This window comes from Podarcis gaigeae (assembly GCF_964106915.1).
Source record: "Podarcis gaigeae genome assembly, chromosome: 7".
Taxonomy (NCBI): domain Eukaryota; kingdom Metazoa; phylum Chordata; class Lepidosauria; order Squamata; family Lacertidae; genus Podarcis; species Podarcis gaigeae.
Genome location: NC_139683.1, coordinates 35,290,521 through 35,315,653, shown reverse-complemented (window position 1 = coordinate 35,315,653; position 25,133 = coordinate 35,290,521). Strand labels below are relative to the sequence as shown.

The following is a 25,133-nucleotide window of genomic DNA, read 5'->3' as shown; positions in this document are numbered from 1 at the left end:
CTGCCACCATGGCTTTCCAAAGCAGATCCATATACTAAACCCAGCAGCTGCCTTGACAGTATCCAGGAATGTACATCCCCCTCCCACTGCCAGCCCCATGTACATTCACATCAGGAGTAAATCCAGTTTGAAGCGACAGTCAATTTCAGACAAACCATGTTACCACCACCACTCCCACTCCAATTTTCTCAGCTTTGCTTTGATTGCCTGGAGATCCTATGCTGTTGTTGTTTTGCCTTCCCCTCTGGTAGAACTGCCATCTTGTCATTTTCTCTGTGGTGGCAGCCAGGAACTTCCTCCCCATAGAGATCCATCTGGCCCCTACGCTATCTGGTTTTAGGTGTCAGATTAAGGAACATTTATTTTTCCAGGGTTATGGGTAAGGCTGATGTAAGAGATAGAGGGCTGCTGAATTGTCTGAATGTCTGATTTTTTTTTGTTTTGATGTTTGTTTCATATTGTTGGTTTTATGGTTCCTGTATTACTTGGCATATTTTAATATATTGTTATGTACCACCCTGGGAGACTTTGGGTTGCAGGGCAAGATAAAAATCTAAGTAATTAATTAGGAGTAGGTGTAGTAGAGACACCCCCTCCCCCAATCCAGTACACACATTTAATCAATAACAGTAGTGGAATCCCTCCCTCCTCCAAAAATAACAATAAAAATCAGGTACACATCAAATGGAAGGCTTGCTGCTGTTTTCAGCTTGTGCTCTATGATCCTGCTTTGTGATCACTGGTATATATGTTGCAAATGCTGGATATAAAGGAACCTTCATGCCACCTTCAACCCCTGCTGCAGTATGACTTTCCAATTATTTCCCAGTGTGCCCTCCAAAGGGTGTGCTTTGTAACAAAGGAAAGTGCCTCTGTAACATCTCCAAGGGTTCTTGACCTTCCTGCTTTCCCTTTTCTCTGAGTCACTGGTGGTGGCGGGGGTGGTGGTGGAAGAGAAGAGGGAAGGAGAGCAAGGAGAAAGTGTAAACATTGGCACGCAAGCAAAGCGGAATTACATACTGGTCGACCAAAACACAAATCAACTCAAAACTACAGGAGTCCACCAACATGCACATAAATCATTTATAATGATAATCCAAGACGAGGTCCAAATCTCATTAAAGTATATGAATCCTTAATCTATTTTGGCAAAAGAGAGCCAATACACATTTTTTCTTTTTATCATAAATTACAGTTCTGTGGCACTGTGCAAATATTACCAAGCTGTAAGACAGCTGTGCTCCATTAAAATGTGTAATGGTCGCTGATTTCTTACAGCACATGGTCATCAGGCTGAATCTACAGCCAGTAATTAGGAAGATGAAATGTTTAATTGTGCCTTAATTTTGATAAAATTTATCTGTCACACATCCCGTAGTTGAGCATTATGCTCACAAATCAATGTCATCAGGCCTGAGCACCAGACTCTTGTTCCTGACAGATTCATTTGAATATCAAACCGCACACAGCCGACAACCAGGGGAAAGGGACATGCAAAAAAAGAAAAAAGAAAGAAATCTTCCCCCTGACACAGCCCGGCTTGGGTGACATATGCCTCGCCACCTCTTTTAAAAGCTAGAGAGGTCAAAAGCAAAGGGCTGCTAACACTCCTGTCAAGAGTGGCAGAGAGTGTTTCCTTTGAGCCACAAACAGGGTGTGTGCGTGGCAGTTTCCGCCCCCTCCCTCTTTTGAAACTTCACACTATTTGTTGAACCTCCAGGGTTATTTCCCACCCACCTCACCCCAATTTGCTGCGTTTGTTGTTCGGCTGCAAACTCAACCAAGGCAAAGCTGGGGTCCGTCGTGTGTGCCAGAAGTGATCATTTACTTCCCTGCTGGCAACTGCAGCAGCAAGCATTACAGCAGTCACTCATGTGCAGATTATTACCGCACATAGAGAGCCCAAGTCACTTTATTTAAAATGTGGGGGGTTTACATGGAAGCCTCGCTTCAATATGGCAGAGGGCAGTTTCAAGCATGCCGGCTGCTATTTCAAAGCTATCTGCTTTATTTTTAACAACGCAGCGCAAGCCACTTAGATTTACACGGCACAGGGGCCCCTCTGCAGCATGATATACATCTCTGACCCTGACACCGCATACTTTGGTCATCCCGCTAATTCCAGTAACAACCGAGAACCAAGTCATTTTCTTCTTGTTATAGCTACACAAATATCTACATTCCACCCAGTACCTGGAGTACAGCCACTGCTTCTTTGTCATGTGTTAGATATGGGACATTTGAAAGGAATATTTATGCTTTGCTTTGAATAATGAAGAGATATGGGGGGGGGAGCTAGGCTTTTGTCTTTTTCACAGCCTACTGCCCATCTCCTCCCTCATTCTTTCCCCTCTCTGCTTTATCCTCCTTGAGAGTGTTGGGACATGTAGTCCACATCAAATTAAACTGCTGCTGTGCAGTTTGAGGTGAAAGCTGCAAAGAGGAAGGTACTAATTAAAGGCACAGTAGCACAGAAATGCTTCAGTGACCTTGCTATGCTACAATGGATGGTTTGTGTGGAGAAATCATCATTTTGAGATTATTTATGATGTAGGGTTTCTGAAATTCAATTTTGTTTGCTGTTTAATGAAAAACTGCCTAATTCGCCCTTCTCTGCATTTTGTGATGCAGTTCTCCAACCAACCAGTGCATAGGAGAATGCATATATTTGGAAGTGTGCAAAGAAATGCCTATGTTACTGAAAGTAGCGTACAAAAATGCATTACATTAGGTAAACCTAATCATAGAAATGTGTGTATTAGTCAAAGTTGCATACAAAAATTTATTAGGAGAAATTTGCACTAAAATGCTAATGAATATTCATTTTTTTAAAAAAAACAACTTTGAATTGCTGCAAAAAATCAGAGAACTGAATTTAAGATTGAAGATCTGTCCATTCTTGCAAACAATATAAAGGTTTGAAGCATTAACTGTGTAAGAACTGCCTGTATTTTATGCAGAGAACTGTACTATGTCTCAACGTAGCTTCAAAGTGAGAGTTCTAACTGATTGACAGCTCTTGTTGTTTCTTTTTCTATTCCTGGGTATGATTTTGCATTATTGTTATAATTTTCATCAGTTTCAATAAGCATATATATAAATGGAAAGATAATATGTAAATAAAATTTACACTGAGGCAAGAAGATTGCCCAATAGCAATATAATGGTGGTGATTAGATCTAATTTGGAAAGAAATTAAAGCCCAACATATATTCCTCTGCAAGAGTAATCAGTCAATCTAGTATCACATTTTATCATGAAGTTTTTTTGTAGGATGTTGATTTCTAGGTCAGACACACTTATTCAACCTTGAAACCACTGACATCTGCCACTTCTAGCACAATATGCCACAAAGTTATGTTACTCTCCACTAGTGATGTTACAGGCTGTTATTTAAAACAGAGGCAAAGCCTCAAAGTTGTGCTAGGAAAAAGTTTAGTAAGGTGTTGACCATCTACTCCAAGCGCAAGCACATTTTCATGCAATCTTATTCCACTGGCTTCTTTCAGCAATTACAGCTATATCAAGTTCTATGTGACCCACTGCAACAAGAGAGCAGAATGAAATCACATCAGATCTGTTTATATTCAACATTTTAAGAAACCTTAATTTCCTGGCACCAGTTTGAAGATTTTGCCTCTACTGCAGTGGGGTGGGGAGAGTTAGCATTAAAAATAAAAAAATTAAAATGATGCTACACCTTCATTCCCTCTACATGCTCTGTTTGACCACATTCCACATAGTACTTGAAATAAATCAGGTCAGTGAGGACGGATCACATATTCCCAGCAACAAAATACTGCAGTTGGTGACTGCTTGAGAAATGTGTTGTAGCTATAATATTAGAGCTACCTTGAAGGAAGATGGCTGGATCCAGCTGAGCAATTGAGTGACAACAGTGCATTGACTGTATGTGTAGTCTAAGGTGTTGTTTTTGACCTCTAAAGCCCTTCATGGCACAGAATCTCCTGAATTGAAGCCGTTTCTTTATGGCATATGGCCGTTTTTAAAAACTCCAGAAGGCATTCAAGGTGTTGCCAAGGCAATCTTGGAGAGGAAGCAACTTCTTTCAGCTTCCCTTTCCTCCTCAAATGTGGCATAAACACACCACTTATTATTTACAATAATAATCATCTGCTACATCTTCGGCCCATCCTTCCTTCAAGGTGCTCAGAGCAGTGCTGTAGCCTCACAGCAACATGGGAAGGTAGGTGAAACTGAGAGAATGACCTGCAGATTTCGCCATCTTGTAAGCTTCGTAGCTGAGCACAAACTTAAACCTGGGCTTTCCCCTTCTCTGGATGAATCCATTCTCAGATTTGTCCCGAAATTTTGCAGCTCCAAATTGTTGCTGAAGCATTGAGAATTCTCCACTGTGCTATTTCTTTTTAAATATCTGAGGTTGTTGGGGTTTTTTAATCCCTATGTATGTAATTTCTCCTTCATTATCAGTTCGTTTGTGTCTTGTTCTGCACAAGCTGATAAAACACTCTTCAAAAGCCATCTTCATGTGATCGTAGGTATAATTGCATCAAATAGGTTTCATGGAAGGTTTCCCCAAATCATCCAGTGGCCCTGTGCAGATCAGTTGAAGAGCAGTCACAGCACCCACAAAAGAGGGTCACATCAAGATGGCCTCCTTGCAATGTTTCATAAAGAGCATGTGCGAATTGGCAGTGCAAAGTTAAAGGCACAAAGAAACTGAGGCGGCTGAAAGCTGAGGCCAACTAAACATGCTCCAATTTGAAAAATTACTTTGAAATTATCCCACTTAAACTGGAATGCAAGAGAAATAGAACACACAGTGGACCCGAAAAATGCAGTAAAGAAACTGAATGGGGAGTGGAGGAATCCTCTCATCTCTACATTCTTGCCCAGGGATGGTAAGCTTCAGGACTAGGGGGTGAAAACAACCCTGCAAGCCTTTCAACCCTGCAAGAACCCTTGGGGCTCTTTCCTATCTACACCCCTCCTGAGCTTCACCCCTCACCTGGCCTGCTTTGTACCCTCCCTGATTGTTTTTGCCTGGCTGGAATGTGTCCTTGAACTTGGATAACACCTCTTTCTTTCTTTCTTGTTTGCTTGCTTGGATGGGGGATGGAGAAGAACATGTCAGCTTGTGTAGAAACGAGCTACTGTAGAAAGCTAACATTTACATTTGTTGCTCTGCACACTTTTACCTCTGGTACCACCGGCCTATGGCCCCCAGTCAGTTGCCCATAAAGGAATGTGGCCCTTAGTCTGCCAAAAAATCCCACCTGTTCTTAAGCCGCTGAACCATATTAGCTCTTTTCTTTTCTTTTAGAAAGATTTTGGAAATATTACAGGATATGTGAACTCATATTTGTAAGGGGATTTGTGTAGAATTTCCTTAAGCAGCTACAGTTAGTGTGTAATTATCTGTAGTTATGTTGAAGACCCGAGAGCATATGGGCAGCTGTCCTTTTATTATTGCCCTAAAAAAAACACCCAGAATTTCTTCAGAGTTTCTGTCAGAGTGTCGCTGATGACATGTGTGATTAGAAAACGGGTTGAAAGCTGTGTGCCACAAATACAAGCATTTTTTTTTTAAAATGCCAACTTTGAAGATCTCTGCTATGTGGTTTGCATCTCTGGGCAGGGATGTATTTGGAGTCCTCTGCTACATTTGCAACGGTAACCAAAGAGTCGACAGTTACTAATTTACAATCTTGTGCCTATTTATTCACACAAGAATCACAAACTACTGCCCCTACCATCACCTCCTCCAAGACGCACTGTTTACAATGGGCCTCATGTAAACCCTAGAAATCATTATGCCAATGCTACTTAGATGTTATCACAGTACAAAGTTGTTGGAACCCGATGTCCTCACAGAAGAAAGCGAAGCAAAACTGTGCCAGGAGAAGCAAAAGATAATGTAGCTACCCCAACAGGCATTCCCACACTGTGTCCTGACATAGCATCCTTAAGCACATAGCATCTTGTGAACTGCCCTGAGACCTGCGGGTATAGGGCACTATACAAATTTAATAAATAATAATAATAATTAAGCAGCTGCCAGGGCCCTTATGCCTTGGCAGGACTCACCACAGATGCCTATCTTGATTCCTCCTTAAAAAAAAACAACTGGCTCAGTGCTCCAATTAGCACTTGGAATTTGGAATCTAGCTTCCATTTTAATTTCCCACAATGCCCCTTTTGGGATGACCCAGAGGGTCCCAGCCCAACCGGACACAGGTAGGGAGAAGTCACATAACAGTCCAGTGCTGCTGCTCAAGGGCTTCCCAAATGCTCCCGGTGTCTGTGTAAGGGGCAAGAAAGAGGGATCCAAGGGATATACCAATAGAGCAGGGGTAGGCAACCTAAGGCCCAGGGGCCAGATGTGACCCAATCACCTGCAGATGGTCTGAGGACGGCCTGCAGACAGTCCAGGAATCAGCGTGTTTTTACATGCGTAGAATGTATCCTTTCATTTAAAATGCATCTCTGGGTTATTTGTGGGACATAGGAATTCGTTCATTTTTTTTTTTTTCAAAATATAGTCCAGCCCACCACATGGTCTGAGGGACGGTGGACTGTCCCATGGCTGAAAAAGGTTGCTGACCCCTGCAATAGAGAATAAGAATGGATGGGTATGAAAGGCTTTACAGAACACAGATAGGCTACGGAGAGTGGAAAGTGAACGAGAGAAACTAGGAGAGAAAGAAGACATAAGGAGACAGAAAGGTATAGGGGAGAATAATGAAGCAGGTCTGGGTTAGTAAGCCTAGTGGTGAGCTGCCAGAGATTGACAGGATGGAGAAAGGGAACCACAACAACATGGCAAAATAGGGTCTGTAAGCAGGGTGTGCTATACTACCAAAAACAGGCCTGTTGTTGTTGTTGTTGTTGTTGTTGTTGTTGTTGTTGTTGTTTTTAATAATATACTCCGCCTATCTGGCTGCATATCCCCAGCCACTCTGGGTGGCTTACAGTGCATATAAAAAAATTGTAAAACGTCAGACATCAGAACAGGAATATCTTATACAATAAACCCATAAAACAGTAGAAATTATGGGTTCTGAGAAGAGTATTTTTATTTCATAAGATTTATACAGCCAAGGGCCTGCCAGACTTACAATGTCATGCCAAGAAACCCCATGCCTCCCAGCCAGCAGGGGACTCCCACTCTGGGCCTCAGACAAGTTCGGCATGGGCCTGATTCATACTGTCTTTTATCATTGTTCCTTAATATGTTTAGGTTGTTGATATTTTTACAACATATTTTTCTTCTTGAAAATACTTTTATGTCCTTTAAATTGTTTTCTTGGTTTCTGTGGCAATGTCCATGTTTTGGTAAAAATAAAAAAGACACTGTAATTTTCACAAACCAGATAATACCAGTAACAAGTAAGCAAATGTTCCATTAAGGCCCAATCTTTAAGTGCAGAAAGTATAAAACAAAATTAATTTCTGGTCAAATGTACATTTTTAAAAAAATGTCGGAAGTTAATAAAATATATGTACTTTCCAACCCAGAAAGTTAAACCACAATGCTTTGACAATAGATTTCCAAAGAAAATTAAAAGTTTGAGCAGTTCTGGTTCCAGGCTATTCATTCAATTCTTTATTTATGTATTTCTTTGGCTTATTGCGAGAGTTCAGGTTCTGTGATAATGCATTGCGCCTGTTTGTGTATCTGCAAAACCCATGAGCAGATTTGTTGAAAGCACAGAGCACTTCACAAGAGTTGCCCGAATGCTTCTGAATCACGCTATGGAACTGCACTGTTTGACTGAATTCTGGGGTCTGCTCCTTTTGGCACTACGTCTACCTTTCCAAAGCACATACGTCTTGATAACAGCTAAAAGCAACACCACCAACAAAAACTCTGATGGTAATTCCAGCTCAAATGTATTCATAAAGCAGGCAATGCTGATGAGAGACTGTGCAGCAGACACTGTCTTATTCTTAAACTTGATCACTGCGTCCTGCAGCTGCTCAGTGAATGCAATACTTTTACGCTGAAAAGGTTTTGTCCTTATCTGACACGTGACCGAGCCATCAGCTTTAAGGAACAATATGCGGTTGGAACTTGGCTTGTTTTAATTCCTTGGCCTAAATGCCTGCTGCTTTGATTCTGGGTGCCAGCCACATTGGAGCATGACGGTCTATTGTCCTGTAGTGCCGACATACCCCACCTTCACAGGGAGGCCCTGCCCCTCATGCTCCAGTTATGCCAGACGGCATTTGGATAAGCAGGGCTAGTTCTGGCAGGTGGCAGCACAGGAGGCAGTAAGTGAAAGCAATACAGCATACCTAGCCCTGGTGCAGTGACAGAACGGTTGCCTGGCGTCCACATAAACAAGGAGAACTGCTGACTTTCCATTAGTTCCAATAAAAAAAAATACTTTCATCCTTGCCTTTAGGCACAAAGAGAACAAAATGATGATGCTTGCTCCCACAAGAATGTCACAGATAGGAAAATGCGAAACTTAGACAATCCTAGCCACAAGTTCTCTGCATTCAGGCAAGCACCAAATCCCCACACATTGAGTTGGAGCCCAACAGAGGCTGCATTCAAATAGTGCTTTGTTCAATTTCTGCGACATTCCCTCACTGGATAATTTTCATGTTTTATGTAATCTGTCACATGACACAAAAGCCACTTCTTCTGGAAATGGAGTGGAAGCACACATTTCAGTGTGAATTGCTTTCAGGAAAAATTGGTCCGCAACCCTGTTAACAAAGAGACCCAACAAAGAAGGGAACTGAGAACAAGCAAGGAGATAATATTGGTCCATGTAGGCCAGCCTCCCTTCATCTGGTGCATTTCAGATGTTCTGGACTACAACTCTCATCATCAGGAGGTTTAGTTCTCATAAACAGATAGCGCTCATAGTGCACAACCAATTTTTCAGGCATTGACCATATCCAGGAAAATGGAGCAGCTTTGCTTAGGTTTATAATGCATAATATATGAAATGGGAGAAAGTACAAAGATTCTGCTGAAGAAATTGCTGGCTGCCCATTAGCTTCTGGAGTAGGTAAGGTGCTGGCATTGATAAAAGGTAAAGTAAATGACCCCTGGATGGTCAGGTCCAGTCAAAGGTGACTGTGGAGTGTGGCACTCATCTTGCTTCAGGTTGAGGAAGCCAGCGTTTGTCCACAGACAGATCTCCAGGTCATGTGGCCAGCATGACTAAACTGCTTCTGGGACTATTGACTTTTCAATGCATGTTAAAGGCGTTCCTATTTCAACACGCATTCCTATTTCAACAAGCATTCAATGCATATTAAAGGCATTCCTATTTCAACATGCATTACCTATTTCAACAAGATAAAATGTTTATCCCAGTTGGTATCTGTCCTGGCCTGCCCTGTCCTGAATTGATTTTATGCATGCATTGTTGTTTTTAACTGCTTTTATATACGTAACTGCTGCATATGATGTTATATTGTAAATTGCTTTGATCTACCTCTTGGGAAACAATTCATAAATGAAATAAATAATAATAATGTCCATTAACAAAGATTTCTCTTCCAAACTGAAACAAAATCTTTAAAATAATACAATTACATTCAATGTGCTTTCTTTTTTTCTTTCTTTTTTGCCCCTTTCCAATTTCCTTAAAAAACAGTCGCTAAAGGAGAGCTGATCAGGATTGTGGCAAATGGGAAAGGGGGGATTAACCTTTTTTCTTTGTGTCATGGAGGTTTCATTTGTTGCATGTCAGAAAAATCATTTCCTCATTACAAAACAGCAGAAGTCTGGGATGTGAAATTCAGACAGTGATCTTCTTGGCCTAAATACTGTTAACACTAATTACATGTATACAATGCCTCTTGCATGCAATATTTCAAAATACTGTAATTAGTTCTCTGCAGTACAAGCTGCAACAGAACTCATTTATTTATTTTTTTAACATCTATATTGAAATTACAATCATAGAAAAAGATGGCAATGTACAAATAGCTTTAAATTACTGGGTGGAAGCAGAACTGTGGAGCAAAATCAGATACGTCTCAAGATGTAATCTACTAAATACTATCTGTATTTAAATCACACCAACTGAGAAATAAAACAAGAACAGAAATCTGCAGATGACATGCTCAGGCATTTGCACCTGGTAAAACCACACAAAACCTCAGCCAACTCCCAAAACTACCGCTATGTGTATTTATTATGTTGAACCTGATGACCTGCTTGGATTTCTTCATTCAGAACTTCTTAAGCAATTGTATGCAATGGGAAAGTTATGCATAGTATGTACCTCCAGCAACTATTTTAGGCACATCCAACTGATGCATGATCACTGACATGTGGGCCCTTTTGGTCCCAGTAGAACGCAGAAAGGGGGCAGAAAGGAGGGTGGAATGGGGCAGTACAGAGGCAGGGTGGAATGGGGGCAAGGCAAGGTGGAATAGGGGCAGGATGCAGTGAAACAGGTAGGGGTGAGTTTATATGTGTTCCATCGACATGCATGGGGGCCAGGAACAGAACTCCTGCACCAAATGATTGAAGTCTCCAAAGCAATTAGTGAAAATAGCATAACAAAAATGCATTGCATTAGGGAAAACAGCTTTTAATAATGATAATTTATTATTATTGCAAAAACAGGTCTACTGGTGAAAACCACATGCATTATTAACCTAAGCATTTTCCTTGATGTTCCCGGTTAACCCCTGGAAAACCTGTTGTAGACTATGAGATCTATTCGTAAGAACTGTTTAGACAAGGCTTCCTGATCTTGGCACCCTCCAGACATTTTAGACTCCAGCTAATACTCATGTGATCTTTCAAATCCTGACAGGGAAAACTTACACATACTTCTGTTAGAGGCAGACCCTGCCTCATCTTCTCTCTTAGAAGAAAACCATACTTTTCCTGTATTAAGGTCGTCTCTTTGCCTGGTATTGTGATCAATAGGTTTTTCAGACTGAAATGTTGTTTTGCATCAAAATGCATCTTTTGTGGTGCAATCAGCACTGTGTGTTTGACTTGGGGGGTTTTTACTAAGGAGGTCTCACTGAGAGAATGCTGATTATCATGCCACACACTGTAGCTGATAGATCTAGTTTGGTATTTGTTGAAGCACTACATTCATTGGGAGATGAAGCCTTGCAATAAAGAGGAACTAATGGAGGCAATTAGCAAAGAACACCTGTCGGCGAAAGACAGCAACCTCTATATTGACCATCACCAGGAATTGTTCCCAGTTGTTATTCACAACAATGGAAGGCCTCTGGACTGTGAATAGAGGCAATGATGGACTGCAGTAAAATATACAAATGAGTTTTCACATTGTCCAATAAAATTCTATGACTTTGACAATCTGTGTTGACATAGACTAGCACATGGCTAAACAATAAAGTAATGTGACTGTGGGGCTACTTGTTAGGAGGATTGTCAACCACCCACCCGTGTGTGTGTGTGTGTGTGTGTGTGTGTGTGTGTGTGTGTGACACAATTGCTGGTCAAGAAAAGGGGACAGCTGCTTTTACTTCACTGCTTTCCACCCGCCCGCCCCCCTTTATTTTGGTTGTGAATGCATCATGCTGGAAGGAAGCTAGGTCTTGAGTATCTGAAGGCCATAGGCCAGGGGGGGAGTTAATGGACAGTGGGCCCTGTGGTGCAATGGGCAGGTAGTGTTAAAGCAAAACTATCCTTGTCCAGTTTTGCTCACACCAATTGGAGAGTGGTGGAAAGGAGAAGCCAGGAGGAGGAGACTCAGCACCTAGGCAACGGCCAACGAATGGTGGAGACAGATCACCATGGGTACGAAGAAAGGAAATGCTGTCCCATCATATGGGTGGGCAATAATTATGCCTGCCATTGTTATAGCCATACAAACATTCTTTAAGGAGCAGTGGTAGAGCAAGGGCTAGTAGCTTAGTGATAGAGCATCTGCTTTGCTGATGGTGCCAAGTCCAATCCCTGGCACCTCCAGGAAGTACTGAGAGAGATACCCATCTGAATCCCCGGAGAGCTGCTGCCAATCAGTGTAGACAATACTGAGTGGGATGGATCAATGGTCTGGCCGTTTCAGTTAGCAAATCTTATCACACACAAGACCATAGCCATGGACTGGGAGAGGTCAGACAACAGAGAATATTGAAATGTTGAAATCATAAATACCCTGCTTCATCAAAAAGAGGAAATGGAATAAAAATAGCACATAATGTTAATACCAAGGTGTACTTACTGTACTGGACCAGCTGGAAAGGGATGCCAAGAAGAGGGTTTCTCCAGCTAATGTCAGTGCCTGGGGAGCTCTCTTCTCTCTAGTTAGATGACCTCCAAAATTATGGAAATTCATCTCTTAACCCCACTCCAAATTCATAGTGGTGCTCTGGCTTTCCTGGAGCTGATTCAGCTGCTACAGAAGGCAGACCAGTAGCATCCATGCTATCGAAATAGCTGTGATTTCTCTTTCATCAAGAGAGGAAACTACCACTTCTTCTAGATTTTGAATATTATCTTCCCTGTGAAATGTGTCTACTAGAAGGACACGTAACCACAAATGGGAAGAAGCGGAATGATTATTGATGGGCACTGCTGAAAAGCAGCTTGTTGTGGATGGGCTATCCAACACAGAAAGTGCCAGAGAGAGCGGGACAATAAATTCAGTTTTACTTGCTTTTAAAGGAGAAACTGCATGATTCACACTTCTTGAACCAATGTATGAACTGAAGGTAGTTATCCTTTGAGATTCTCCACATTTTGCAAAGCAGTTCTCCAGCCAAACAATACACTAAAAGAAATATGCATATATAGTAAGGCAAAATGTGCATGAAAGTGCATATATTAGTGAAAAAAACATACAAAAATGCATTATTGTTTGTAAAAAATATATATAGTCATCAAAACTGCATACAAAATATGTTTATTCAGAGAAATTCACATTTAAATGCTGATGATCTGTTTGTTTTGTTTTTAAATTTCAGATTGCTGCATAAATGCAGAAAACTGAATTTAGATTGAAAAAAACAGGAAAAAACAGAGAGTTGAAAGTGGCATATTTGTTCATCCCTGGTAGCCAATACCATCATTAGTGTCAAAATCAGTCCAAAACTTTTTTCTGCCTGAGGCAAAAGATAAAATTGCACCTTATCCACACCCATTCCACCTACTGAAGCTGGCCAGACTGGCAGCAGGATCTTATTTAGAATTCTCCACTGTATCTGTGTGCAGCAAGATAGGTACACAGTAGGCTGTGGACTTCCGGGTTGGCGCCTCCAGCAATGGCAGAGCTCCTCCGATCGGGAGGAACTTGCTCCGTGGAAACCAGGGTCTGACCGCCACGGCGAAGGCGGAGACCCACTGAAATCACAGACGGGAGAAGCTTGTGAACTTGGGATTCGGCTGGAACCTTTTGCGCCTCCCCTACTCGCGGGGAAACCCTGTTTTGGGGATCCAGAGCAACGTAGGGTGAGTGGCGCGGTGCTTCGAATCGACTGCTTTTCTCATGGAGTGAAGCCGCATTGCTGTTGCCGGAGAGCGCTGACTTTTTCCTGTGGACAATTGGACTTTAAACAACTACCCGTGAGTAGAACGGAAAATTGGAACTTTAAATATTTTAATTTGGCATCAAAACGGGAAGGTTTTGAACAGGAAGTCCGCCTTCCTTTTTTGTACATAGATTGAAGCAAAGACGTTACAAGCTAAAGTCTTGGAAAACCTTTGGTAAAGGATTAAATTTCCATCGGTCAAAATCACCAAACCCCCCCTTGGAAGCAGGAGAAGAGGGGGGAAATTTTGAACCTAGCGAGCCTGCAGGAGAGAGTGAAAAATCAAATTACCACCGCTCTGAACCTGGAATGGGCTGCTAGAAAGAGTGACGTCTTGGGAGAGTCCATTGACTGTGAACAGAACGTATCTGACAGCTAACTAAATAAGAGAAGTATACTGTTTCCACTGTCCTCTTCTGCGTTTAAAAAGGAGGAAAAGTAACTGAAAATTGAAACTATCTTTATTGTTTGAGTTGTGTTTGAAAGGATTGATACAAGTGGAGACTGTTTCCCTCTAGAGGGAGCTTTTGAAACTGTTACAGGACTGGAACTGGGGAATCTCCAGCTGTAAGATAAGAAATTGTGAGAACCAGGGATTGACCTTGTACCATTTAAGAATGTTGACAGGAGAAGCCATAGTGACTGTATTATGTAAGATAAGCTATTCGCTGGAACAGCTTCACAACAAGACAGATGACATGACTACTAAAATTGTTGACTTGGGACAAAAAGTGATTAATTTGAGACAAAAAGTGAGCACCAACACAGAAATAATTCAGGACTTGGTACAGAAATCTACTTTGGCAGGACAAATTGTGGAGGAGAAGGAGAAAGCTGTTGTTGTTGAACCTAAAGTAATACAAGCGGGATCCTCAGTCTTACAGAAGCAAATTGAGGACTATAAGCTGAGGTCTTTTATGATTGAATCTAGAAAAAGTCAGATTCTGAGGATCGGATCCCGGCTTGGACTGAAGAAGGAAAGTTGGAAAGATCCCTCTATGCAGGGATTAATTGACTTTTGGGACATGGATTTGGGTCTGGAGGAGACTGAAGTTCTGGGGGCCTTTGGATTTGGAGGAATCTTGAAACATGTCCTGAAATACTTTATGGATCTTAGCTTCAACTATGGAAATTTGGCTGACCTATCAAGAAGGAATAAAAGCATTGTTAGGTTGGAGTCTTCCTGAGATCTGCTCTCTTGCATGAAAGAATATGAAGAAGACCTGCAGAAGGGACTTGGAAAAGAGTTAAGAGCCTCGGATATAAGATCTCCAGGTTGATGGACTATATGGAATTGACAGAAAGGACTGGCAGAATCCGAAACCAGGGAGAGGAGATGGTGGAAGCAGATTGGAAAATTTAAAGTTTATATTTAGAAATACTGTTAAATTAATGATTGATAGAAAAATGGTGGAATGAAATTCTATGGCCTTAGTAGAAATATTATGAGTTAAGCATATATAAATATTTTAGTTTTAATGGAAAATAAGGTTAAAAATATGTTAAGATATTTATAATATGATAGAAAATAGAGAAAGATGGAAAGGATTTGCTGAAACAATTAATAGAAGTGGAATACAAAAAGGGAAGTGAGAGGAGGTCAAGGAAACAAGGGAATGAAATATAGAGTATGGAAAAGGTGTGATGTATGTTTTTAAATTGTTTTTGTTTTGTTTTGTTTTGTTTTGTTTTGTTTTGTTTTGTTTTGTTTTGTTTTGTTTTGGGTTAGGGTTAGGGTTAGGGTTAGGGTTAGGGTTAGGGTTTTGTTTAGTTTAGATTAATGTGTTTAGTTTAATGTGTTAAGATTGTGTTTTGTATTGTTTGTGTATTGTATTGTATTGTTTTTTCTCTCTTTTGTTTTTTTCTTTTGTCTCTTTTTTATTTTTTTCTTCTTTTTATTTTTTGTAAACCTTAAAAGTAATAAATATTATTATTATTATTATTATTATTATTATTATTAAAAAAGGTACACAGTAGGCTGTGTGTAGCACAACTAGATTTTTCTTCCTCCAACAGAAGATCAGCAAGGAGACTGCCATCCATGCAGCCCTCACACAATCCCAGCATTCATCTCAAAGTGCCTAATTGTAGGGCCAATCCACTATGCTCTGAGCAGTGCAAAATTTCTGCAGCTCCTGCCATCCCTTCCTTTGCTATCCCTGTACAGAGACCATTTGTAAGTTCACAGCTGCACCTTGCAGTTGCTGCTTGTAAACAGTAGCTTCAAGGTGTCCTCTTGTCCCCTGTCACCCACCACTAGTCAGCAGGTAGACAGCAGGTAGACACAATGCAGCTAGTTACCTTGAACATCATTGAAACTATTTAAGGGAGGCTTCTTTTATGGACAGATTTCCAAGAAATAAAAGTATTGTGGGATAATTTCTATTGCATTGTGATATATATAAAACACCTGCAATGTACAGGTTCAGTGGCAAAACTGATGCACCAGGGCCTGGGAGACCTGGGTTCAAAACTTTATTCAACCATGAAGCTCACTCTATGACACGGGGATAACTGCTAAAGTTTTATTGTGGTGAATGATTTATGCTGTCTGCAATCATCTGTCCGCTTACATGAGAATAAGTTGCACCAAGATCACTTATTTCAGCCTGTACATTCCATGAAGGACCCCCTCTTTCACAGAGCACCATAAGTATTCAGTCTTCCTAATAAATTAATAATTTGCCAGTTTCTTCCCATTCTGAAAGGTTCTTGGCCAGCACACATCACCTGGGACCAGAGAATCTCTAAGGACTCCATGACAAAGCACTTTGCCTAGTAAGCAGATGTTTGAGGGCATTTTGATGCCAGTTCATAAGTTTCCTTCTCATCTGTTTTGGTTCATCTGTCTACATCAGCCTTCCTCAACCTTCTACCATCCAAATGATTTGGACTACAGCTCTCATCAGTCCCAGCCAGGATGGCAAATGGTCAGGATGATGAGAGTTGTAGTTCAAAACACTGAGATGGCATCAAGTTGGGAAAGGCTGATAACACATCACCTCCATGGTTTCTTGATGAATGTGTTGCTGTAAGGAGCCCAAATTCAACGCCTGCTGGCAACTGTGGCCACGTCCTTGCTCTCATGTAACACATTTCAGAGCATACGCAATTGTGTGCTGCAGCACGGACTAAAGAGACTCTTTCCAGTTTGCCGCTTGCTGCTCTGGCAAGGTTCTGTACAGAGTTTAGCTCAATTTTGTTTGAAATATTACATTATCAAAATCTCCTGTCTCAACTGGATTGCGGGATTTTTGCAAATACTCTCCCAATCCAAGATGGTGAAACACCGTCCAGTGTCAGAAAGCCAACCAATCACTGGCATTTTCCAACTTAGAGAGGGAAGCAGGGGTCTCTCTTTGTTGGTCTCACAGCTGGATTTAGCTAGGGTGTTTCCCAAGAAAGAAGGTTATTTCTCCTCCCTAATAGGATGCTATAGCACTAGGGCAGGGATTTCCCTTCCCTTCATATAGAAAGGAAATAATCAGTCTTACAAATCCACTCACCTCTATATCGGTGGTTGGCAACTGTGCCTCAATAGTTTTCCAGCATAGGGGTGGAGGTATGCCACCTCACCCCTGCATCATGGCTGGCCGCGTCACCTGTGTTGAGGGACAGCCCCAGCCAATCAGCCAGCAGGTGGGTGTGGCCGCAAGCCATTTAATCTCAGCTCCCTCTTTCTTGCCTCTTTGTCAGATCACCCTACCCACCCACCCTCTTTTCATGCTTTGCTCTGATATGACCTTGCTATGGCAAATGTTGGTTGCCATGTTGTTGGAGCCAGGTAGGATTTTTTCCCACTTGGCAAATTGGCACTGGCCATTTGGTTTTTGCCTACCTAGTAGCAATCTTCACAACTTTTGTGAGGTTAGGCATTGGGTAAGACTTCATTTGGCTGGAGGGGAGGTTGTTGCCTTCATCTGCCCCTCCTCAGTAGAGGTATCCTGTTAAAGAGATCAGCGGTGTGGATACTGTCCAAAGCCCAATCGTGGCTAGGGCCATGTCACAGCCTCTACAGGGACCCCTCAGGGTGGTGCCACTATCTGATGTAAGTTATAGGGCACCCCGTATCAGTGGTTTACCCTTCCATGGACTTCCTGCAGGTGGGCAGGAGTCAAGATATAGCCTGGCTTCACCCCAGTGCCAAAACCAAACGACTCACATCTGTAACCAATAAAGTTGTGGCCTATTTGAACCCATAAACCAAAATACTCCATGTCAATGTGATTTATTGTTCTCCTGGGAACTTTGGGGCTTGAGTGTGTTGGTGTGCAACAGAGTGGGGAGGGGGAAAATAGTAATAATATAATAATAATAAATTTTATTTATATCCCGCCCTCCCCAGCCGAAGCCGGGCTCAGGGTGGCTAACAACAATAAACAGTACAAAAGTATAGCACAAACAACACTCTAAAATCATTCATTATAAAATTGATTCAAATCAAGCCACTGGCAACCATTGTGCCAGAGCTCCACGAAGATTGCCGAGGGAGGGAGTCAGGCTGTGCCCTGGCCAAAGGCCTGGTGGAACAGCTCTGTCTTGCAGGCCCTGCGGAAAGATGTCAAGTCCCGCAGGGCCCTAGTCTCTAGTGACAGAGCGTTCCACCAGATCGGAGCCACAGCCGAAAAAGCCCTGGCTCTAGTTGAGGCCAGCCTAACTTCTCTGTGGCCTGGGACCTTCAAGATGTTTTTATTTGAAGACCGTAAGTTTCTCTGTGGGGCATACCAGGAGAGGCGGTCCCGTAGGTACGAGGGTCCCAGGCCGTATAGGGCTTTAAAGGTTAAAACCAGCACCTTAAACCTGAACCTGTACTCCACCGGGAGCCAGTGCAGCTGGTATAGCACCGGGTGAATGTGGTCTCGCAGCGAAGACCCCGTAAGGAGTCTCGCTTCAGCATTCTGCACCCGCTGGAGTTTCTGGGTCAATCTCAAGGGCAGCCCCACGTAGAGCGAGTTACAATAATCCAATCTAGAGGTGACCGTCGCATGGATCACAGTGGCTAGGTCAGGGCGAGAGAGGTAAGAAGCCAACTGCTTAGCTTGGCGGAGATGAATAAATGCTGCCTTTGTTATAGCTGCAATCTGCGCCTCCATGGAAAGGGAGGTGTCGAAGATTACACCCAAACTCTTAACAGATGGTGCTGGCACCAATTGCACCCCCGCAAGAGATGGGAGTTGCCCCCCCAATCCCATATCGTCCTGTCCCAGCCACAGGACCTCTGACTTCGAAAGATTTAGCTTCAACCGGCTCCCACGTAACCATCCAGCCACAGCTTCCAAACATCTGGTCAGTGTATCTGGGGCCGAGTCAGGATGGCCATCCATCAACAAATAGAGTTGGGTGTCATCAGCATACTGATGGCAACCCAGCCCAAAACTCCGGACAAGCTGGGCGAGGGGGCGCATAAAGATGTTGAAAAGCATCGGGCAGAGTATCGCACCCTGAGGTACTCCACACACCAAGGAGTGGCGCGATGACAATTCCCCCCCAAGCACCACCCTCTGTCCCCGACCAGAGAGAAACAAGCGCAGCCATTGAAGGACTGTGCCCTGAATCCCCACGTCGGCAAGGCGGTGGTCCAGGAGTTCGTAATCGACCATGTCAAAAGCTGCTGACAGATCTAGAAGAATCAGCAGCCCCGACCCGCCTCGATCCAGCTGTCTACAAAGATCATCTGTTAGGGCAACCAGAGCCGTCTCGGTCCCATGACCCGCGCGGAAGCCAGACTGGAATGGATCCAGAGCCGATGTTTCATCCAGAAACCTACCAAGCTGTTCGGCAACCGCTCTCTCAATCACCTTACCCAGGAACGGAAGATTCGAAACCGGGCGGTAATTGGATAGATCTAAAGGATCTAATGATGTTTTCTTTAATCTCTAATCTCTAATCAGCCAAGACGGGCACGGGTCGAGAGGACAGGTGGTGGGCTTTCCAGCTCGGAGGAGTCTGTCCACATCGGCTGGGGATATCCAGTCGAAGTGGTCCAATACTGGACCCGAGGACAGTCGAGGGGCCTCCAGTTCCTTTATTGTATCCAAATTGGCAGGAAGGTCATGGCGGAGCAACAAGACCTTCTCCGCAAAAAAGCTCGCAAATGCCTCACAGCTATGTGCCAAATTGTTATTTAAATTTGGCTGTCCCTCAAGGGACGTTAAAGACCTGATTATACTAAATAATTGTGCCGGGCGAGAGCTAGCGGATGCAATGGAGGCCAAGAAGTAAGACTTCTTAGCAGCCTTCACCGCCATCTCATAGGTTTTCATAAAAGCCCTATAAGATGTTCTTGAGGCTCCGTCACGGGCACCCCACCATACTCGCTCTAGCCGTCTGAGGTCCCGCTTCATTTTCCGGAGCTCTTTGGCAAACCAGGGAGCCCGGTTTCTGCGGGGTCGCAGAGGGCGCTTAGGTGCGATCTCATCGATGGCTGCCAGGAGCTGGATATTCCAGCCCTCAACAAGCTCAGTCAATGAGTCGCTAGGGGGAGCAAGGTCCCGCAAGGCTTGACGGAATCTATCAGGGTCCATCAGCCTCTGCGGGCGAGCCCAAATTGGCTCGCCACCTAAGCAGGGTGGGGGTGGAAAGTCAATCCTGGCTTTCAGAGCGTAGTGATCAGACCATGGCACTTTCATCGAAGGAGACATGATCACATCTATACCTACGCCAAAGATCAAATCCAGTGTGTGGCCTGCTTGATGTGTGGGGCCCGAAACAAACTGGGAGAACCCTAGTGTCGTCATGGAAGACACCAGGTCCAGAGCCTGTGAGGAGGGAGTGGCATCAGCATGGATGTTGAAGTCCCCCAATACCAATAGGTTAGGGAACTCCAAGGCCCAGCCAGCCACCGCCTCCAATAGGCCTGACAGGGTGGCTGCTGGTGCGCTAGGTACACCAGCCAAACAGCCAAGCTCTCCTCGGAGCCCCACACTAGGCCAACACATTCAGTGCCGGGGATCGATGGCAATAGTAGAGCCCTGAAAGGACAATCTTCCCAGATTAATAATGCCACCCCTCCCCCCCGGCCCACAGTCCGCGACTGGTGGAGGACGGAGAAACCCGGGGGCGCCATCTCTCGTAAGGTAACTGTTGCCCCTTCGCGCACCCAGGTCTCCGTCACACAAGCCAGGTCGACCCCCTGCGAGGTAAAGAAATCTCGCAGGGTGGCGGTTTTGTTGCCTATAGACCTGGCATTGCACAGCACCAGTGACGGAGGTGAGTAATCCTTGCTCACCCTACCCTCGTCCCTAGGGATGGGGCGCAGATTGGAAGGGGTAGGAGCATATCCATATCTCGATCCCCTTCGCCTATTACATCTGCCCCCACCGCCATACCTCCCTCGCCCCTCCACGGTAGCAATCCCAAGCCTCATAGTAGCCTCCATTGTCAGCATTTTCTACTGACTGTGGTGCCAATTTAAAAAAATTACAATCTATCCTTTAAAGAAATTTACTAAGTAATAATTAATAATGGGCAGGGCATCCCTGCTTCATAATCCACTGCAACATGGATGCAAATCACCCCATCTCCACTCACCAGACTGATTATCTGATGAGCAGGGTATGGATGATTTGCACCCCCACTTCAGCACCGCAGTGGGGAGGGAAAATGCCCCTCCCTGCTAGAACAGAGAGGGCACATAAGAAGTATATGAAGCCAAAGCCCAGGAAATGGATATGTGAGTCCCTTTGTATTGCACAACTCCTCTTAGATATATTCTGAATGATCAAATACAATGGCCAATGGACTTCTTTCAGAAAAATGTACAGGAAACATTTCCCCAAAGACATAATACAGAATCCATAACTGAAAGAAAGCTAACTGGCATTTCGTATTCAAACACAGTTCAGAATGTTTCATACAGAGCAGGTTGTTGTGACCAAGACACTAGCATATACCTATAAATACATGTGCAGTATAAATCTATGCAAGTTTATTCAGAAATAAGTAAACAGAAATAATGTAAAAATGAAGAGGATCGCAGTCTTAGTTTGTCCCTAAGATAAAAACAAAATCACAAAATTGTGAAAATCATTAATGTTTGGAGTCTTCTCTCTCAGATTTTTGTGTTATCATTCAATTAAATCTTCAGTGCTCATAAAAAAGGGGACAAAACCTGTCCCTGCACTTTCTGCATATGTCTGAGCATCATTTGCAGGAAGCTATTTCACACTACCTCAGCTTGAAGAGTTGCTGTTTTTCACACTCACCAAGAAATAAGTGCATGTGAGAATAATACCTTTACAATTTTGAAATGTCCTCAGACTTTTAATCTCCAGGCCATCAACATCTGTGAACTCGTCTCCCCCTTTCTTTTCACACTTAGAAAGAACAGGAATCATGCAATATCCCCATAAGGAAATATGAAAAGACGGGGTGGAGGGGCCATAGTGTGTAAATGTATCCTAATATAAATCCATACATTTATAAAACTGTACAGAAATCATAGATTGATGCATACAAATTGTCACACTGCTCCAATATAATCTAATCACACATCTGATGTCAAATTGAATGAATGTTTAATCAGAAATAAATCCCACTGAATTCAACAGGGCTTATGTCCAAGAAGTATATATAGGATTATAGCCTTAGTCTGAATATTCATATTAGAAAACACACATGTGTAGCAAACCATCTTGGCAAGATTTGACTCTGTGGTTCTCCATTACTGATGTATCTACCTTTCCTCCATGGATCTAAAAGCATCAAACAACCATCACTGTTTTATCCTCACAACAACCATGGGAGGTAGGCTAAATTCATGTAGCGACTTTCCTGGATGAGTCAGGATTTGAAAACCCAAGGAAGCAAGGGATACTAGTCCAATAATCTAACCACTATACAACACTGGCTCCCTTCCAGTCATTGATCCCTACCTCTAAACTAAAGTACTAAAAATCCCACAATGTCACCAATCTGGATCAAGATTAAGAGGTAAATGCTACATAAACATATGCAAGTAAAGACTGTTTTCCGCTTCACATGCAGTTCTTTTGTAATGCCCATGTCCTTCCAAAGGATGAAATAAAACACGCATTGAAACAGCTGCCTTGAAAGAAAAAACAATATTCACACACAGAGAGATAGAAAGTATTAACTGGTAGTATAAATGGGAAGAGGTACAGAAAGAATCCTCATCTGCATCCTGTAAAGGCTGCTGGGGGTTATTATATCCTTACCATATTTAAACATATTTTACAACAAAATGTCACCTCTCTTTAACAAACAATTAGGGCAGGCTGCATGGAACTTCACAAACAGACTGTCTGAAAATCCCTTCCCTTCAATACATGCTACAGAACAGCCATCCAAACAACCAGACAAGCTGTCTCTATTGACATCTGTTCCCTTTTCAATATATGAATTATCCTCCTGGGTAATGCCATCTTCAGCTGCTTTAGCACTGATGCCATCTTACACATTACCTACTCCAATATTTCTGCCATCAGCCGCACAACAATTTTTATATTTCAGAAGCCCATAAGGGAGGGGGGGAAGTATCTGCCAGTGCCCAGCTTTGTATCACATTAGAAGTGGAATCCAGTTAAGAAGGGGCTAAACTTGCCACCCTCACTTCAGTGGCTGATTTCAGCATGGTACAGAGCAAAGCTACCCAAGCTCAATTTCCACTGATGTTCCCCATGCAGTACCAGCTCTACCATTGGGCAGAATGAGACAGGCACATCAGGCAGCTAATTTGCTGGAGGCCAGTGGTGAAAGGGCAACAAACTCTTATTTTATAAAGTATTATTATTGCTGTATTTTTACCACCAGGGAAGGGAAGAGGAGCCTATGAAGTTTTCTGTCTTGGTTATATAATATTGTGCACCTTGACTTAAAAGCAAGTTAAAAGCAAAAAGAAACTAAACACATACACACATAAAATCACTGCTCCTATAGCTTTATGTTTTGTGGTTCCTAAATCTATTGCCATTACTGTTACTGCAGGTGGAAAACAACAAAATTCTCGTCACACATCCCCACACTTGTTGGGTTGGGTTCGCTGTAGGCCACTGATTATTTTGCCTAGAACTTTTAAGAAATAGAGCAGATCAAAAAGAGCACCAAGAGACATAAATATTCTTCTGCCTGCTGTGCAGAACTATTTGTACACGCAGCACTCCTGGACAAAGGAGCAAAAGATGCTGGGACAGACTCAATTGTAACAAACCATTTCTCTTCCAAAATGGTGAGTCAGGTCTTTCAAATGATTGTTACATTCTGAATGCAGCGTGCTCTTAGGTACATTAAACAAAGGAGAAGATGAGGTTGCCTTCAGTGCCCTGCATTGTCAAATGACAACAAAGCTGGCAGAATTTTGCCATTGGAATCTGTACAGCAATATCACAGACATTTACTATTTCTTTCATTTGAGGATGGCTTGACTCATGCAGCTAAATGACAGATTTACAGTTTACAGTAAAATTGCCTGCAATGTTATTGCATTGGTGCTGATGTATTTCAGCAAACACAGCTACAATGAATTTGAGCAATCAGCTGTCTACACAAATATCAAGACTCTTCAGCGGGAGCACAATGTAACAGGCAACAAATACTGATGGAATTTCTCTTTGCATTCTGGAAGTCACTAATGAGGTTTATTCATTGAGAGTTGATGAACTCGTGGATAATATATGCAGTCAATCTCTTTACAAGCCAGCTTAGATGGGAAATGGCATTTCGCGTCATGAAACTGGCTCTTGATTGGCCCCAAATCAGAGGGTAATTGGGGTTTTGATTTCATGACATGGCTGCAGAAGTTCAGATGGAATTTGTAGGGGAAATGTGGCACCAAGTGAAAGGGGGCTCTTTAATATGATCTGTACCCTCAAGTGGATTTTTATCTTCCATCTGAGATACAATTCTGTTATGGTGCATCATTTATTATTTTTGAATATATTTGAAATTCTTATGGCCAAGTGGCTTAAACAATAAACACGAAGATGCTGATAGCATGTGAATATGTTAAGGGACAAGATGACAACAAGATGATGGGTGCCATCATTTATAATTTCTTGAACACTTATAACTTGCTCAGCATCCTACAGGGCTTTTATGCACTTACTATTTATAGTGGCATAGTTGCTGTTTAATCTGACATTTTAAAAGATGAATTTGTGGTTGATTGTCTTTGCCTTTGGTCACATGTTGCTGTTATTAGAGATTGAGTGTGGGGTATTCTTCTCCACTCTAATAGTAGGTTGGCCCTGAACTGCAAAGAAATTCAGCAGCCATAGTCACATCCTTATGTTGTTCCAGGATCTGATCATCTCCTCCGTGACATCACCATGGAACTCATGACATCATGCTCCAGTACATGTCAGAGTGATGAGTATGCACACAGGAATAGTCCTTTCATTGCATCGTCATCATCATCATCATTATTATTAAATGTCTAATATTCTGGAATTCTAATATTGAGGGACTAGAAAAGATTAGAAAATGAACTACATGTCTGCCTGAGTTTGGCAAACCCGTTTGTGGTGAATAAGTTTTGTTTGCAGCTAATGACTGCTGTCATGGCTAGTACTTCAACTCAGTACCATTGTCTGTATCTGTCATCTCTGAACTGAGGTTGCAAACTAACATCTTACACCAGTCAGAGGGAAAAGGTGTAAAACAGATGTTTCCCAAACCACGCCCACCAACCTCAATCCTGTCCA

The 25,133-nt window shown here is 42.7% G+C and overlaps 1 long non-coding RNA gene across 1 annotated transcript in view; it reads right to left on the bottom strand.

The window, feature by feature from the left end:
- Positions 1-12,644: 12,644 nt before the first annotated feature.
- LOC310848752 overlaps positions 12,645-25,133 on the bottom strand; it is a 35,093-nt gene continuing 22,604 nt past the window's right edge. The window contains exon 3 of the long non-coding RNA XR_014566582.1: positions 12,645-12,716. This is a non-coding gene — a long non-coding RNA (uncharacterized lncRNA). The remainder of the gene's footprint in view (positions 12,717-25,133) is intronic.